The 19,624-nt window shown below is 47.8% G+C and overlaps 1 protein-coding gene across 1 annotated transcript in view; it reads left to right on the top strand.

The window, feature by feature from the left end:
- Window positions 1-19,624, top strand: part of BBS4 (Bardet-Biedl syndrome 4) — a 532,628-nt gene that overhangs the window by 460,183 nt on the left and 52,821 nt on the right. The gene's annotated exons all lie outside the window — the stretch shown is intronic.

Here is a 19,624-nt window from a genome sequence, read left to right as displayed (position 1 = left end):
GAGTGCAATGGCTGGAGATGCCAACATATAGCACATTGCTGTAGTCAAGTCTGCTGATGATGAGGGTTTGGGTGACCGCGCATGGCGAGTCATTTAAAGATTTTCCCATGCTTTCTGACGATGTGTTATTTGGCTGATGTCACGGCGTTGACTTGTTTGTTCACTGAGAGCTTGTTTTCAAGGATGCTGTCTAGATTCCTGGTATGTGTGAGGGCTCTTGCTCTTGAAGGATCAGATCCCCGATATGATCTCTCAGGTTCTCCTGACCTTCTCATCTATAGGAACTGCACACCTTTATGCATACCTACATTTCTGGGGGTGCTTGTGCTGGACCTTGATCTGCCCTCTGTCCCTCCTTGTGATTTTTGATATATATTGTGTTCCAACACACTAGCAACATTGGTGCAAAATTGGGTATCCAGAATACGCTCCAGAGCCATGTTATGGTTCCATCAGTCATGCAAGTTTGAATATATTTATTACTTGTTTTTGTTTTGTAAATGAAAACAGCAAAAGGCACCACAATGTTTAAGTACTGTACAATTTGCAAAAATCGTATTTCTGATAGAGACTTCTAACTGCAGATTCCTCACCTTTTTAATATCCCTCCATGCATGAGACTGGGCCCAGATTTCTTTTTTTCAGCAGGAACCCTGTGTGCCTGTGGCTCCGCAACTTCATTCTGCATTGAATGTGACATACACAGGCCTATATAGGCATCACACATGCAAGCTGTCATCAGTTCCTTCCTTTCTTTCTGCACCAACAGGGGCGGATCCTGAGCTACCCCTCATTTCTTTTGAGACTGTCTTTTGGCTTTTCAACAACAATTCTACTGTGTGCAAGGAATTATGTCCTCTTCCACATCTACAGGATTCAAACTGTGTGGAGAATGTCACAAACACATGTCTGCGACGGACCCACACTTGGTTTGTCTGGGGTCAGACCATAACTCAAATGCCTGCGGCGATGCCACCTTGAGGCACCCCAAAGCCATCCAGGATCATGAAGGAAAATTGTTTGTGGTGAAGCATTGTAAAACCACATTATAACCAATCGAGGTCCTGAGCAAGATCTAGATACCGCTCCACAGTCGGGGGGCGCTAGGTGGCGCACAGCGGAATGGCTGCCTTCGGGTGAAGCTCCCGCAGCCCAGCGACGAAATCCTTCACAATCCTTCCTGACAGTCGTCTTTTGCTGCCTGCACGGACCTGTGTAGGCAGCCCGACATCCCTACCGCAACCTGAGCGCTGTTTCATCCTTGGTGGCCCGGCGATATCGGACTGGGGAGCCGCTGCGAGCTGCGCCGGCTGTGGCGGACGTCCCACTGGAGCCGCGACCGGGAGGCTGCTGCGACGCGAGGCCGGTGCTTCCCACGTGGGTGACAGGCCTCGCCTCCGGATCCGAGGCTGCGGGCGGCGGCCCTGCGGCGTGCCTGCGGGGGTCGCTGTAGCCCACACTGGATACCCCTGGCCGGGGGCGAGAGGACGACCTGGGTGGCAGCGTGATGCCCGACGGGCGCGGGCGCTGGTGAGTGGCGCATCCGGCTGAGGTCGCGGCTGAGGCGGCCGCCTTCCCTGCCCGCGCCGGATCCTTGCTGCGGCGTGGTGCTGCCTCGTTAGCACCAGCTTGTGCGGATCTCTCGCCCCCCCCCTCCCACTGGTGCCTGGCGGCCTGCCCACTGGGGGCGATTGACAGTCCGACGGATCGGTGGATCGGAGGAGGTGCGGGGCCCGGAGGGTCTGCTGCCTGGTGCGCTGATTGCTGGCCCTCCTGCGCCGGAGCCTGTGTTGTGGAGCCCACGCTGGGGAGAGACGGGACTGAGAAGGGAGCCATTGACCTGAGGGCGCTAGACGGCGGTGCATGCTGTCTCCCCCCTGACTGGCGAGTCACGGTTGCGGGTCCTGCGTGTGGGGCTCGCCTTGGATCCTTTTTGCCCCCACCTACCTGGCTCTTCCCTGCTGGCGATCCGCGCAGGGGTCACCCTGGTCGCTCAAGGAGTGTTGCTACCAGCTGTGGAGGTGAGGGGTACGCTTGGGGGATCGCGATCGGTCCCGGGGGCGGCGGCTGGTCCCCAGCGGGGTCCCACGTAGCAGGTGGAGGGGGTTGAACAGGGTGCTTGTGGTTGATCCTGTGATCCGCTGTACGATCTGGAGGCTTCCCCCCTCCCCTGAGCTGCCGCTCCCCCCCTTTTGCTGCTTGCCCTCGAGGCTCACCCGAGCGCGCCCCCCGATCCTGCTGTGGGAGGCTTGGCAGTGCCGCCATGGGGAAGCCGGACAGCCGTCAGCCTCGCCTTACTTTCGAGACCAAGAAGCAGACCAGGTCGCAACCGGAGGCCGCTGCGGCGGGGTCGACGTCGGTGGAGGCCCCGCCGGGGGAGGATGTCAAGTCCATACTGCTGGACATGCGGCAAAGTCTAGCGACCATAGTTGACAAAATGGATTCCATGCAATCCCGCATGGACTCGATTGTGCATAAGGTTGACAGCCATGGCGAACGCCTCACAGAGACGGAGAGGCGTATCTCAGACACCGAAGATCGAACAACGGAACTGTCTGCCACTGTAGCGCGCATGGACAAAGTCCTCCATGTAATAGCAGCTAAAAATGAAGACTTGGAAGCGCGCAGTCGGAGGAACAATATCCGTTTAATTGGCATTCCGGAGTCGACCCACACGGGCAAGATGGAGGACTATGTGGAGGGTCTCCTGCGAGAGGTGGTGGGCACGGACTCCCTATCTCCCCAGTTCATCGTCGAAAGGGCACACAGATCTCTGGCCCTGAAACCGCCGCCGGGGGCTCCCCCTCGCCCTATTATCGCACGCTTGCTGAACTTCCGTGACCGAGATGTCGCGCTTCGGACGGCGAGGGAGAAGAAGACCCTATCCTATGGCGGCACAACCTTCACTATTTTCCCGGACTTCACCCCTGTGGTTCAGGAGGAGCGGAAGAAATTTGTCCAGGTCAAGCACAAACTGCGTGCTGCACAAATTGACTATGCGCTTCTTTACCCGGCCCGCCTGCGCATCACTCATCAAGGGAAACAAATCTTTTGTACTAAACCCCAACAGGCGGAGGAGTTCTTGAAGCGACTCAAGAAACGTGACCAGGACTGCCCCTCCTCGCCGGCATCAGGATGATGGTGCTGGATTGTTGACCTGTCGACTCTGAGACTGTTGCTTGTCAGCTGGTAAGGTGTTGCGCGTGTCTGCCATTGTGGGACTTGATATAGGGACCCATGGACCTAGCTGTGTTCACTGTGAGGGGATGTTAGCGGAGTTCAGCAAATTTTTTTTGGCTTGCTCTAGACTCTCAGGACTTCATCGTCTTGCTGGGCGCCCTTTTGTCCATGGAGAGGGTCCGGCCCCCGGGCAGGGCGCATTCTTCTGGATCGAGGGGTTACTGTGTATTCACCTAGACTGTCCTCCCAAGGGTATTACCCACTTGACGTTAAGTTTACATGTTGCTCCAATATGGCATTTGCTATAGACGGAGTTTGCTTCGGGGTGGGGGGGAGGGGGACTGTCCAGATAGCATGTTTGGGATGCTGCTGTGGGTGGGGGGAGGGGGGGGGGGGGAGTTGGGGATTTGGTATGTATGCTAGTTTTGAATGGGAGGTGGCGCTGTTGGCATGGTCTTCTTCACATGGTTCGGGGGGCGGCGGTTGCATTGTATTGCTGTGTTTGAGTCTTCTTGTTTTCCATGAGTGATCCGCAGACACGTAGGGACTCTACTGGGCAGCTTAACTTTTTGTCCTGGAATGTGAGGGGCTTGGGAGACCACAGAAAGCGTAGACACGTCCTGGCATACCTGGATAGGCATCACATAGGGGTAGCCTTTCTTCAGGAGACGCACCTAGACCCCTCCAGGCCGGTGTTGTTTGCGTCGCGTTGGGCTGTGCACCGTACCTTCTCCTCTTACTCCACCTATTCGCATGGGGTGGCCATCCTCATTAGGAAACATACCCCTTTTGTGCAAATGGGCGAGCGGATGGATCGGGAGGGCAGGTATTGTGTTGTCTGGGGGCGCATGGGCGTGGATACGCTCACTTTGGTGTGCTATTATGGTCCCAACATAGATGATCCGTCTTGCCTTCAAACACTATGGGGAGAGATTTTGCGTATCGGTTCCACTTATCTAGTGTGGGGAGGTGACTTTAACATAGCTGTTGACCCCGAGAGGGATAGGGCGAATCCGAGCCCACACCACTACTCCCGCTCGCAGGCATATGTGCATGACCTCCTTACTGAGCGTCATTTACTGGACACGTGGCGTTCTAGGCACCCGGCGACAAGGGAAGGCACGCACTGGACTGCTGCGCACTCCACGTGGGCGAGACTGGACTATATCCTAGTTTCCCCGGGGCTTGCTCCCACGATAGGCTGTGTAAAACACCTTGCTCGCACATACTCCGATCATGCCCCGGTTCTGCTGAGCGTTGAATTGACTGACCTCGCTGGCTCTCCGATGTCGTGGAGACTGCAGCCAACTGCCCTGCTGGACGACGTCTTCAGGTCCGAAATTGCACAGGAAATTGAGAGCTTCTTCCAGCGCAACGGTGGCACGGTGGATAGTGTTGCCGTGGTGTGGGAGGCTTTTAAAGTCACAATTAGAGGACTGTGCATCTCGAAAGGGGTGGGGGTCCTCAAGGTTCTGCGTAGCACCCTTCGTAAACTCGAGACTGACCTGAAAGACTTGGAGACTGCCCCCACGTTTCATACTGATGCTGGGGCGCAGGCCCGTTTCCGGGAACTACTGACCGACTATAAAGAAACTGCGGACAGAGAGGTTCGGTTCAGGGGAAAATACTTTCAGGCTCGTAGGTACGGGGAGGGGGAGCGCCCGGGTAAATACCTAGCTTGGGCAATCCGGCCGCCCCGTTTTAACAACCAAATCCTCGAGATCCAGGGTAGTTCGGGGGAGCTCCATAGGGACACCCGGTCTATCATGCAAGCATTCGTTGCTCATTATACTGATCTATACTCCTCCGCTCACACTAAACCGCCGGAGTTGGCTCCCTATTTGGGGGAGATCACATTGGGATGGCTCTCTGATGCACAGAGGAAGTTCCTCATGGCACCGCTTGGGATTGATGAAATTCGTGAGGCCATCATGCAAATGGCCTCGGGGAAAGCCCCGGGACTCGACGGGCTCCCGATCGAGTTTTATAAATCGTACATAGATATCCTTGCCCCGATCTTGAAAGTGGTGTTTGAGGAGGCCCACACGCTGGGAAAGCTCCCTCCTACCATGAGAGAGGCCTTGATTACCTCCCTCTTGAAGCCGGGCAAACCGGCGACCTCCCCTGACTCCTACCGGCCTCTGTCCCTCCTTAACTGTGACGCAAAGATCCTCTCTAAAACTCTGGCTAACCGGCTGACGCTCCTGATGGAGGGGCTAGTACTCCCGGATCAGTCGGGCTTCATACCGGGCAGGGCAACGTCGCACAACCTGCGCACGCTGTTTGCCACTTTGCAGAATGTGGCCCCCAGCCTCCAGATGGTGGCCGTCTTTTTGGACGCGACGAAGGCGTTCGACTCCCTGGAGTGGGATTACCTGGTAGCGGTGCTGACTAGTATGGGTTTTCCCCTGGTTTTCCTGGGCTGGATAGCTATCCTTTACAGTGGCCCCTGTGCCAGGGTCTTGATCAATGGTAGGACATCGGAACCCTTTGGAATCGCCCGTGGGACCAGGCAGGGGTGCTCTTTATCCCCTCTCTTGTTTGCGCTGGCGCTGGAGCCCCTCGCCTCGCGGTTGCGACAGCGTCATCAACACCGGGCGCTGATCTGCGAGCAGAGGCAGCTTCTGCTGTCGCTCTACGCAGATGACATTACTTTGTATGTGCGGGACCCCCAAAATAACCTGAACCCGCTACTCCGGGAATTCATAACGTACGGTGAGATGTCGGGCGTACGAATCAATTGGTCAAAGTCTCAGATCCTCCATCTGACGGATGGATGTCGGAAGTTCTCACTTGACTATCCCATAGAATGGTGTGAGTCTGACGTAAAATATCTCGGCATTAAGATTTCTCGTGACAGGGAGGAACTGATGCGTTCTAATTACGGTACGGCGTTGACACAGGTCTCCTCCTGTGTGGACCGCTGGATTGTGCTCCCCCTCTCGATGGCAGGACGTGCTGCCTTGATTAAGATGGTAGTGCTCCCTCGACTTTTTTATTTGTTTATGAACATTTCCTTCCCCCCCGGGCCGGCATTTTTTCAATCGCCTACGCTCGGAATTGATTCGGCTTGTTTGGGGTGGGAAGAGACCTAGGCTGAAGTGGGCTGTGATGACCTCTCCCTACTCACGGGGGGGTTTGGACATCCCGGACCTGGAGTTATATTATTATTGCGCTCAAGCGCACTATGCATTTTACTGGTTCCACCCCGTTGCATTTATGCCCCAACTCGCTGCGGAGGACTGGCTGGCGGCTCCTCTGCCTCTGCGCGGCCTGCTGCATAGTACTCTCCCTCATAATATCTGGGATTATAACGCCTTGCAGGGAACGGTGCGGGCGTGGCTGGAGATATCTAAGCGAGTGGCGAGCTCGTTCTTGTACTCGCCCCTTCTCCCCATTGCCTACCACCCGCAGCTGCCCCTTCTACAAGAAAGATTGTTTCAAGACTTGATTCGCAAATTGGGGATTCAGAGGTGGGGGGATCTGTTCTCTGCTGGGCGCTTCCGCGACAGGGAACACTTCTTCGACGGGTACGCGCCTACCCCTCTGGAGCTTTTCACCTACATGAGACTGAGGCATGGAATGCGGTCCATATTGCAGACATTTCCGGCGGAGCCCGAAATCACTGGCCCATTGCATAGAGTCCTACAGGCGTCCTCGCCCTCCCACTTGGTCTCCATACTATACCACACAGTTCGCTCTGACACTGCACTTGACACCTCACGGGCCCGTGGGGAGTGGGAGCGGGAGTTGGGGCTGGAGCTGGGGGATGACAGGTGGTCGTACTGTTGCATACAGACAGAGCAGATTTCTGCGAGCAGTAGACACCGTGTCATTCACTTTAAGTTCCTGAACCGCCTGTACTGCACACCGGTCACCAAGTACAAATTTAAGCTGCAGAACTCGGATAACTGCGAGAGGTGTCATGCCCCACATGCAGACTTCCTGCACTTATCCTGGGATTGCCCCGCAATTCAGACCTACTGGACCCAAGTGTATTCTGCCGTTTCGCAGATGGTGGACCTGCTCCTTGAGCCCGAACCGGTGCAGGCGCTATTGGGTTATACCAAACATATTCCGCGAGCGAGCCGCAGGTTTGTCACAACGGCGCTGCTGTTGGCGAAACGGCGTATAGCATGCCGGTGGGGTAGGGGGAGGGCCCCGAAATTTAAGGAATGGCTTAAAGACCTTGTCTACTGCCAAGAGCAGATACTGACATACTCCGACCTGCTCCCTGCTCGATCCCGTCCCGCTGATGTTTGGGGACCATTACAATGTTACCTACTGCAATACCCGGGAGCCCTGACGGAGGATGCTCCCCCTCGGGCCCATGACGACACTACTTCTGATGCTCTTGACGCACATCCTGTGCAAGGTGACGGTTGAGCTGTTGCAGACCTGTGGGGGTGAGGGTTGTGTTCATGTGTCCCCTGGCTTCCCCTTCTCCCTGAGCAGCTACTCTGATCTTTCTTCCCTGATTCCCATGCCATGTTGATTGGTTTGCATGCCTGTTACACGTGCTATATGGGTAGCGGTCACGCCTTGGGGGAGGTATAATGCATGGGGGAGCTCCACCCGCGGGCCCCCCACGTCTGCATCGATCGCTTAACTTGTGTATGGCTCTGCTGCCAGCTGTTCATGCCCCCTGTCCCTGCGCCAAGACTCATGCTACTTTATGTTTTGCTGTTCACGTTCCCCCCGGAAATGCACTGGATGTACTGCTGTGATGATTTAGACCTTGAAATGCCACTGAAGTTCGCCTATGGCTATTGTGTGACTGTAATGTTTTGGTAAAAAATTCAATAAACAAAGTTTAAAAAAAAAAAAAAGATACCGCTCCACAGTCAAATTGTTGTAGAGGTCCAAATCCCCGGGTAAGTCCAGAAGAGAAGGCCAAGTGGAACTTTGCACCATCCCACCACTCCTGATCATCCGAGAAGACGCGAAGGTGTCATCGTTCCTGATGGTCTTGCTCCTAAAGTCGGTCCACCTCGGAGTGAATTCCTACACTTGTCCCATGGCAACCTGGATTTCCGGGGCAGCGCTTCGAAGCTGCAGCAAATTGAGGACTGCCATAAAGCAAAGTGGTGCTTTTTTGCATGTTACTGGCTCTCACTGGTAAGCCTGCGGGCCGCGATGAACTGTAGGGCCTCCCAATTGGAATTCTGCTGGCAAGTTTTCCATCGGTGCCAGGTGAGCCTCTCTGGGTTCATTCTGGGCCAACCTCAGTACCAGTTCATTCTTCCATGCCAGAACACAACTCACCCATGCCGTTGCTATCAACTCCAGATGACGTTGGGCAACGCGTAATGCTGTCTGGAAAGCTCCGTCTGTACTTCCAATGGGGTTCTGTCCTATTTCTACGGCTGCACTACTGGTATTCTCTGAGACAGTGCGTAACTTGGGAGTTAGTCTCGATAACAAGTTGAGTCTAGAGACTCAAGTGAACAAAACGGTCGGGAGCTGCTTCTCCCTTATTAGAGTGCTTCGGAAGGTTCTTCCGCTGTTGCCAACACAGGCCAGAGCAATGATAGTTAGGAGTGTCATCCTGAGCCGACTGGACTATTGCAATGCTTTGCTGCTGGAGTCCCCAAGTTATTTGACTGGGAGACTCCAGAGGATATAGATAATCGCAGCCAAGCTAGCTCTAGCGAGACCGCGACGCTCATCCACCTCTCAGGCCCTTTTGGAGCTCCACTGGCTTCCAGTACTACAGAAGATACAATTTAAGTCGCTCTGTATTGTTTTTAAAGCCCTGCACAGCCTTTGGCCCAAACGATTGCAGAACAAATTTGAAAGGTATGCTTCCTCCCGCATTCTCCATTCCTCCTCAGCTAAACTGGTGAGAGTGAAGGAAGGGCCTTTAGGATTGCAGCGGCACAGCTTTGGAATAAGCTTCCAACCGACCATAGACAGATAGAAAACCTGCTTCAGTTTAGGAAGAAATTAAAGACCTGGCTCTTTACCAGAGTATAACGCTAGTTCTTCCATCCTTACTGGAATTTTGTCCCCCTTATAGCACCTGGGATCGGTAGGGCACACGTATCTTAGCGCCAGGATACCCGCAGGGTCACAGTGCGCTTTATAAGTTCTGATAACAATAACAATACCGAAACGGCACCACCTCGACTGAGGCCATGAGCTGCTTTGAATGCATCACACCCGTAGTCATCCTTCTGACTTAGACGCCATGCCCTTTTCCCCTGGAAGGGCTCTGGTCCTACACATATTGTTTGGTAGGGACTCTGCTGTGACGCTGAGGACAATTTCCCTAGTCCTGTCAGAAGGATGCTTGACATGAGTACCTCCAGGACACCAGTGGATACCTACCTCCCGAGACACTGGACTTGTGTCACCTCTATGCCTGGCCATGGAGGAAAGCACCATCTTTGCCATGGTTGTGCATAGGGCAGCAGAAGTTCTGGATCTTCAGCTTTCTACCCAGAAAGTCAAGACCAATGTTTTGAATGAGGTGCATCAACCTGGACAAACCAGTTCTGAACCTCTTTTGCTTGTTAATGAGGCATTTACAGTCACTGTTTTGGAGACCTGGGCCACGCCCTGTTCAGGCCTCCTGTTGATCGGCAGGTTTGCTGGCACCATGCCCTGCTCCATGCAATCCAGACTTCCTTACCCAAAACCCTACTTCCAGGAGCCTCGTGGTCTAGGCTTTGACCAGCAAAATTATTTCCCGACTACTTGCTGTGACAGGGAATCCAAAAGCATAAAGACTTTTGAGGAAACAGTAAGTTTGGCTTTCAATTCTGTCAATGCCAGCTACATTCTAGACTGGTATTCTAATGCCTTGTGGGACTCCATGGCTCAGGCGCTCCCCATGGTTCCAGAGGAGGCCTACGCTGGCCTATCTCAGGCCATGCAGAACGGTCATGATGCAGCCAAATTCACTATCCTCTGTGGGCTGGCCTCTGCAGGCTGGACTCTAAGGATCCACTCAGCAGTGTGATAGGCACCAGTGTGGGCCTTTGAAGGCATGTCTGAATGTGGTCCACTGGGTTTTAAGGGGATGTTTAGGTGCTTCTTATGGACATGCCATCTATGTTTTCCATATTTTTGGGGACAAAGCAAATTCAGCCGGTGCAGCAATCCATCCAATCTTTTAATGGCTGTGACACCCACCGAACACGTGGATGACAGGGCAGCATGTGGCCCAATCCCCCACCCCTCCAGCTGCCACAACCCCAGGCCCCTTTAACATGCCCTTGCCGGTACACAGCCGTCTGAGGTAGGATCTGACATTTTCTGCCAGGGTGGCAGGTGATGACTTTGGACGAGCGTGTCCTGCAAATTGTGTTGCAGTGTTACACCATACCCTTCCTTGAAAGCCACTGCACCTTCCACCATCCCTAGAACTACTGACAGAGAACCACCTGTCCCTGCTGCAGCAGGAAGTGCAGGCTCTTTTGGCCAGAGGGTCCATAGAGAGGATGCAGATGCTGGTAATTGGTTGTGGTCGTTACTCCTGCTACTTCCTGGTGCTGAGAAAAGATGGAGGCGCTCGTCCCATCTTGGTTTTCCACCCTCTAAATGGCTCCCTATGAAAAAAAAAATTCAAGCTGTTCACCTCTGCAAAGGTCTTTCCTGCCCTTGGGCCTGGAGATTGGAGGTGGTGGTGTTGCGCCTGCAGGATGCTTATTTCCATATCCTCATCCTGCAGGCCCACAGGTGCTACCTATGGTTCACGGTGGGCCAGGAGCATTTTCAATTCACCATACTCCCCAGCACCTCCTGGGTTTTCACTGCCAGTGATTACAGCACATCTTCGTAGGCTAGGGGTACCACTCTTCCCCTACTTCGACAGGCTATTGAAGGCAATAGTCACCTACCGCAAGACTATGACGAAGTGCATAACATCGTTGGGATTCACTATTAACATGCCATAGTCACACCTGATTCCTTCATTCTGGACATGGTGCAAGTTCAAGCCTATTCCTAGGACCAGACAGTCTAGGACATTAGGACTATGAACGTATGAATTCCATATAAACTTCTTTGAGTTAAGAGCCCTTCGCTTTGCACTGAAAGCCTTTCTGCATCCATCAAAGGGAAAGCTTGTGCAGGTGCTCACGGACAACACCACTGCCATGTGGTTCTGTAACCAGCAGGGTGGGGTAGGGTGCATCTCTTTCTTGACATGGCTAGAATGCCAAGGAATGTTTCTGGTTACACACTACCTGGTGGGTTCCTTGAATGCCAGAGCAGAGGAATTAAGCCAGCGACAACTTGGGGATCACGAATGGCAGTTACATTCGGAAGTGGCACAGCGTCTTTTCTGCATGTGGGGAGAATCCCGGCTTGATCTATTTGCCATCTCCGAGGACATACAATATCTGCACTTTTCCACGTTGGAGTTTCCAGGGCAGCTCTCACTTGGAAACTCGATCCACATAGAGTTGAACGCAGGACTCCTGTAAGCCTTCTCTCTGATACATTTCTGCCCCGAAGTCTGAAGAAGTTCAGGACAGATGGGGCCCAAGTCATCCTTGTGGCCCCAGATTGGGTACAGAGAGTACAGTATCCTGAACTCCTAGGCATGAGCATCTGTCCTCCGGTAATGCATATTGCAAATGACAAGGATCGGTTTACTCAGTACTGTGGTGGAGACATTTTACAGATCAAAAAAGACCCCAACGCTAGATGGATTATCGTAAGCTGGAAAATGAGTAACCAAATCTTCCAAATAGTTAGTTTCTATGGCCCAATTGTCGGCCACACAACTGCACTGGATGGTCTTCAAGACGCTGTCTCTCACCTTCCAGGCCATATTATCATAGGGGGTGATTTTAACTTAATACAGAATTAGCAGCTCGATTCTTCACGCAAGAATAAGGCTCAAAACAAGCCTAGAGTAGCGAGATGTGCCACCACCCTTATACAGGAATTAGCTTTTTTAGATCCCTGGCGAGTTCAGCATCACCAGGTACACAAATATACCTGTTTTTCGAAACGATACAACTCTGCTTCGAGAATCGACTTTTTTTTTCTCTCACATTACTGGGAACGAGGTAAGACCTATATCCTTGCAAACCCATTGTCAGATCATTTGGTTCTAGTAATAGAAATCAAGCTTAATTCAGTTAGGCGTGAGTATCCTCGCTGGACTTTAAACAAGACTGTCTTAACTGAGGAAGAATGGGTCATGAGCATGCAAATAAAAATCAAGGAGTTTTTAGAGAAAAACACGGGCTCTGCTCCCCTTCTCTTTGTCTGGGAAGCTTGTAAAGCATTTATTAGAAGCAAGATAATTTCATACAAGTCTAATATAGCTAAATCAAGAAGGGCTACAGCTTTGGCGCTACAGCATAACTTAGATCAAGCACTCCAGAGACATATAATCGATTATCCTCTAAGCACGAAAATCAATTTGGACAAAGCACGAAGTGATTTAAAATCCTTATACATTTCCACTACCATTATCAATCAAAATGCTTGCTTTCAGAAACTTTACGAGGAAAGTGAATATGCTGGTAAGCTTCTGGAATGGTCTTTAAAAAAGATATCTAATAAAGCAGCGATTAAAACCATTTTTGATGAAAATAGAAATCAAGTAGTAGACCAAATGGTGGATATTGGAGTGGTTTTTCTCTCACACTATAAGAAAATGTATTCATTTTCATCTCCAACCCCTTCCTCCGCCATGGATACATTTCTTAGTCCTAACCAACTACCAAAACTTAACGACTTCCAGCAAGCTCTTATAGTAGACCCGACTACAACTGAAGAGGTTCAGGAAGTGATTAGGGGGTCTTCCAATGACAAAGCATGTGGCTGTGATGGTTTCCCATCTGAATTTTATAAGGCTTTTCTGCCTCAATTAACAGAAATTTTAGTCGAGCTATTTAACGCGATTATAGAAGGAAATCATCTTCCGAAATCTTTCTCCGAGGCAGTTATCATAAGACTGCAAATAGTTTACCAAAATCATGGCACGAAGATTGACTACTGCTGCCCAATTAGTGGTGCATAGAGATCAGTAAGGTTTTTTTTCCCGGGAGAATGTTGGCAAGCAATACCAACTTTCTAGTCTAGGCAATCAATTATTATATACACAAAGACATAGAGGCTACTATAATTATAATAGACGCTGAAAAAGCTTTTGATTTAGTTCCAAGAAAAATCTTATTTGCAAATTTAAAAAAAATGTATTTCCCCCTACAACTCCCGAAAATATTAAACCATCTTTATAGTAATGCCGAAGCAAAGATCGTAATAAACTCTCAAACCGTTGGAACACTACAAATTAAACGAGGCACTCGGCAAGGGTGCCCAATGTCCCCAGTGCCCTTTGCATTATTTTTAGAGCCTCTAGCGTGTTTATTACGACAGGACCCGCAAATCAGAGCACCCCTTCCGGACGCTCCAAAACTAAAACATTTTTCAGATGACCTGATTCTATATTTGTCCTCGAAGCACACAACATTTGGAATGCCTTTAAAAAAATTCAATTATTCTCTGACCTGGGGGGTACAAGATTAATCATTCCAAATCTGAAATCTTGCTCTTTAATTGCTCTGACCAGGTCCTTCCGTTAGATATGCGGAATCAGGTTTGGTCTTCCGGCCAAATTAGATATTAAGGGATATATGTTTTACAGGATCCTTTCCAGCTATACCGACTCAACTATGAAAGAACGCTTCTGAAGGCTAGAAATCTTTTAAAACAGTGGCAGAACTTACTACTTTCACTGATAAGGGAGTATTGCTCTCGTCAAAATGATGATTTTGCCTTTATTTCTCTTTGTTTTTTCAAATTTATTAAAGTCCCCAAAAAATGTTTTAATGACGTAGACCAAATACTTTGGTATTTTGTCTGGTCTGGCAGGAAACCTCATACAAAATTAGAGACTTTACAACTACCAATTGCAGAGGGTGGACTTGCACTTCCTCACTTAAAAAAATATATTTACTAAGCTGATTTTTTTTGATTGGTGCACAAGGTCACTTACGAGACGTGATCTGGGCTGTAATTATTACTTGGAGCAAATGGTTCTGGAATCCAGTTCCCACCTTGTTCCCTTTAGTAAAATTCCGATGCTCCCAAAGCGAAGTAGATATAAGCGACCTCAAATTACTTTTTTATAGATTTCTTCAATTGAAGCAGGAATATCAGTTTACCTCTCTTCATCCAGAAATGCTAATCTCCCACAGTAGGGGATAGGTTTTCAAATTAGCCAAAGAAATATAACAGCCTGGGGGAGATTAGTAGTAATTCGTTTCAGGGTTCTTTGCACAGGAGATCAAATCAAACAGTCCTATCCAGTAAATTTCATCTTCACAACATTTTTCATTTTTTCAGCTTAGGAACTTTTTAAGAAGTTCTCAAGTCGCCTCAGATCCACAAGTAAATCTGATCAGTCCTAATTTTTATGTAAAAGAAAGTCGAAGGACAGGCAACTGGCATTAAATTTTACTTGGCTATCTTCAGGCTAGAACTGCACCTAAAACTTTACAAATGATCCAAAACTCTATTGGTAGTAGGCTGGATATGCAAACATGGAGAGCTTAGAACATCTGGCCCCATTATGCCATAAGGGGCACTAATTTTAAACATATGGCTTTTCTTTCCAGATGGAACCTTTATTACACTCCTCTTCGACTCTCTAAAATGTATTCTTCTATTTCAGGAGCATGTTTCAGATGCACGCATCTTATTGGGGACTGGCTCCATATTTGTTTTGAATGTCCGGTTTTAGCTAAATTTTGGAACCAAGTACTTCAGTGGCTCGAAATACATTTAGCGCCCGAACCAAGTACTGCTCTTCTTGGATTGACCAATACACTCGCCCTACCAGTACGACAACAACAGTTTGTTTTTATTGCTTCACTTGTTGCTAGGTTGCTGATCTTGCAAAGATGGAAGGAGGCTGATTCTCCAACACTTTCACAATGGTTGGTTAAGATGTCTTGTATCAAGGCGAAAGAAAAACTATTCTCGCAAAGAGTAGGAGCCTTAAGGAAATTCTACAAAATATGGGGTGGGGACTAAGTCTATGCATACCCTTATCCATGTTGAGTCAGCTTTTATATACAAAGGTATAGATTTTGTATTTATGTTTGTTATTTATGTTGAGTATTTATGATGTATAGTAATGATAATTCTATTTTTAAAAATTGTTTATTTATGTCTACATTTACTAACTGCAAATAAAAAAATTAAAGGGTCGGAAATAAATTCTGGCATTGCCCCAAGAAAGAGAATTTATAATGTATATCTGCCCTGGCCACAAATGCATTTACCTTCTAGATAAGGAAAAGCAGGAAGAACAAGTTGCAGTTTGGTGCACTGTGGTAGATCGAAGTTGATTTACGTTCTTTCCCATCTGACACAAAGGTGAGGCTTGGTTGAGTTTGGGTGGTCAGCAAGTTAAATGGCCATCTTGCCTCTTGGAGAGTCTGGTCATCTAGTTATTTGCCAAATGACCACCCAAAACCTGGGAACATTTTTGAGATGCCTCAGTCGTTCAGTGGATTCTTCAAAAGCTGGCTGTTCGAATAATTTAAAATTTTTACCTTATAAAAATGAAAATCCAAAAAGTAGTTCTAGGGATACATTTGTTCTATAATATGAAATAGCTTGTATCAAAGAGTCTCTGCCTCTCTGTAGCAGGGCCAACATACTCCCAACGGCATCGCTCAGACATAGAAATTGTGGGTATACAAATGTTCCCTGATAAATAACAACCTTTCGGCGTTCTCGTTTGCATACAAAAACCGGGAAGAACATTAAAATCTGACTAGAAATATTGAAGCTAAAAAGTGACATAAGAGACACAATTTGACACTGGATTATGGTCTGAAATTTCTTGATATAGAGCCACAACTGGGCTTTGTGGTGTGTAGATGATCATCCAAACTAAATCTTGTCTAATGCATGTTTTTGAGGTCAACTATCATGCCAAGGTCAGTATTAAATCTAACTTTCTTCAGCATATTTTCCAAAGGTTTGAAAATACTGATGAAACCTAATGCTATTGTTTGGTTCTTAATCTGCCTGAAAAATGAGTAGCTTTCTCAATTGATTCTTTCTGTGTACTTTGTTGTTCTTGTTAACGTTGCACATCCCAATTTAGGCAGGCCGAATCGCCCTAGTAGCAGGGATGTACTGGCAGCACTAGGCACAGGGAAAAATCCCTGTCAGTAGAAACCTGATCTCAGGGTTGAGTGGGCTGAGGCAATGTCAACCCATTCGTTTCTGAAAACAGATGTGACAGAGTGGCACACAGCTATCTTACATCTTATTGTTTTTGCAGTATATTATTTGGGGGTAAGGAATAATGTGCCTGGATATTCTTTCAGTTCCAGGAGTATTGGAATATTTCATGCGTTTTTCTTTTTAGAATGGTGTGTACATTGTAAGGCTTTTTAGCCATACATTTGACCCATTCTGCTGTTAAATTAATTGTACAGCCATGTTATTAAAAATGAATTCCACATACTCTTCTGTCGAGGGCCAGACTTGGTCAGTGTAAAATATAAGGTAGATTAAAATAATATCCAGAGCTGTTTTAGCTCCCAGGACCACCAAGTCTGGTAGGAGTTAGAAGAGATCCACAATAAAAATTAATCTCATGAGATGTTTATTTACCAAGTGACATTGCTGCCTGCACTAGATAGCCAAAATTATGGGAAAAGTTGTATTAAATCGTTTAACGACATGGCTGGATGACCGAAATGTTATTTCCAACCTGCAATATGGCTTTAGGCCTGGTAAAAGGGTCCTTGGACCAATGCTTAAATTTACACTTAGTGGTAGGAAAGTACACCATTGCCAAAAAGGGAACAATGCTTGTGGACTTCTTACATGCTATCCACAAGAATAACACAGCAGCTGTTAGAGATAACAGCAATGGGGATCTGACACCCACCTGGGATGTGAAAAGAGAGGTACGCCAAGGTTGTTTGCTGGCGTATCTCTTATTCACACTATACATAAACAATCTGGGAGACTCTTTAACAGCCAGTTGCAAAGATATTCCTAGATTCGGCGACAAGATGATCCCCGCATTATTATATGCGAATGATACAGTCATATTAGCTAGAACGGCAATGGGTCTCCAATCACTTTTAAATGCTTTTATAGTTTTTATGGATTCTTTGGACTTATCAATAAATTTTAATAAATCGCACACTATGTCTGTTGGCCCCGGAAAGTCCCAAAAAAAGACTACATTTTATTGCAAAGGGATAGACTTAACAAAGGTCTCAACTTTCCCTTACCTGGGGGTACTTTTTGACGAAAGTGCGTCATGGTGCCAACAAAATACACAAAAAAGAATACCCTTGCAAGGGCTATAGGGGCCACACTAAATTTTGCTAATAATCTAGGGACTAAGGGGCATATGTATCAAAGGATTTTGTAGTCGCAAACGCGAATCGCAAAAAGACAGCGTTTGCGAATACAAAATCGCAAAAGGAGATGTATGAGGCATTTCAGCCTCGCAATCTTAAGGAATCGTTAAATTAGCGATTTCTTAAGCAATGCAATGTAACACGCACCCAAGTTGTGCGATTTCTCCTTAAGAAATCGCAAATTACCACCAACTTCAAGTTGGTGGTAAGTTGCGATCTCTTTGAAATATGCACTTTTATGCATGTTTCAAAGTGCCATGTGGTGCACATACATGCCCTTAGGGCGTGTATGTGCGCCATATGTGCACACATGCTGATTTCAGGGGTGCATCAGGGTGTCATCATGACACCCTTGCACCTTTGAAAATATTCTCAATTTGCGATTAGCAAATAGCGATTCGCAAATTGAGAAGGACTTCCCATTCATTGCTATGGGCCTCCTGGCCCATAGGAATGAATGGGAAGGTATTCCTTAATTGCGATTTCGCAATTTGCTAATCGCAATTAAGGAATTTTAAGAAATCGCAACATTTGTGCGATTTTTTTAAATACATCCCGTTTTGCAATTCTCAAATAGCGATTCTCAAAAAATCGCTATTTGAGAATCGCAAATGGAGATGATGATACATATGCCCCTAAACCCATTGCGGCCCTGGCGAAGATATACAAGGAAAAATGCATCCCGATGGCAACCTATGGCAGTGACATCTGGGGATATAAAGAAGGGAAGGGCATTCAGCAGGAGGAAGACAAATTCTTATGTAAGGTTCTGGCAGTCCTACACTCCACCGCTGCTTATATAACACACGAAGAACTAGGGATGGGTTATATATCAGATGAGATTGCAGTGGCTCCGTTAATGCGCTGGCTGAGAGTATGGGCAAGTCCCATTACAAATTTATATCAAATAATAATCACTGACTGCCTAGCGTTAGACAGAGCCAAACACATTCCCTGGTTTAGGTATCTAAAGGAACTGACAATTTGGTTAGGCTGTCCTGACTTATTTCTAAGCCCCAAACCCATGGACAAACTTACAATTAAAAATATCAAACTTCAGTTTTTGTCCAAGCGCCAGGGACTAAGGGAAGAAGAGGAGCTGTTAAAACCATCTGTAAGACGCTATGTTACATTATCCATGAATAACCAAGTCCAACCTTATTTATTAAGTGTTGGTAAACCTTTCCATCGTTTTGTTTTAACAAGATTTCGTCTGCAAATGGCTCATTGGCTTCTATCTGTCCCTCAGGGCTTTTCCAAACCTGGCACCTTAGAACCTTGCCCTTGTGGCAATTTCTCTGAACAGGACATTCTTCATTTTATTTTCTTCTGTGATTATTATGTTTCCCTACGTAAGAAATTCATAACACCATTACTCAGAGATTGTCACTTTGTTCAAGTTAGGCCAGCCCTACTGTTCCTCCAGATGTCAGCTTCACCCATGGTCTGTTTTGGGGTGGCAAGCTTTTTAACAGGAGCCATTGAGCGTAGGAAAAAACTGGGTTTTTTAACTGTCATTATGGTTTTTAATATTTTTTTTACTTCGAGGCCCAATATGTGTCATAAACGGGGATTGTCCTAATTCATGAGGTTGCCCTATCGTACTTTGCACTTTATACAATGTTTTTTTGTACTGTATGTATAGCCGGTACTTGTATTCTGTATGGTCTCCGGAAATGCTATGAATGTGGACTATTTTTGCCTTGAGCATATTTCTTTAGCACCGTGCACTTTTTAAAAGCCCAGATGTCAGGTTCCCCCATGGTCTGTTTTGGGGTTACAAGTTTTTTAACAGGAGCCATTAGGCGTAGGGAAAACTGGCTTTTTAACTGTTACTATGGTTTTTAACAGGGATTATCCTAATTCATGAGATTGCCCTATTGCACTTTGCACTTTATACAATGCTTTTTGTACTGTATGTATAGCAGGTCTATTCTGCTTTGAGTATATCTTTTTAGCACCTTGCACTTTATTTAAAAGTCCCTGTACAATACATATCCCAGGACTCGCTTTTTTGATGGATCATAGGAACAACATAAGCGGAGTCTTTGTATTTGACTATGCTTGCCCATTTGCAC

The sequence above is a fragment of the Triturus cristatus genome, chromosome 3_1 (assembly GCF_964204655.1).
Source record: "Triturus cristatus chromosome 3_1, aTriCri1.1, whole genome shotgun sequence".
NCBI lineage: Eukaryota > Metazoa > Chordata > Amphibia > Caudata > Salamandridae > Triturus > Triturus cristatus.
Note: the sequence above shows the minus strand (reverse complement) of the source record. Positions and strands in the feature narration are given on the sequence as shown.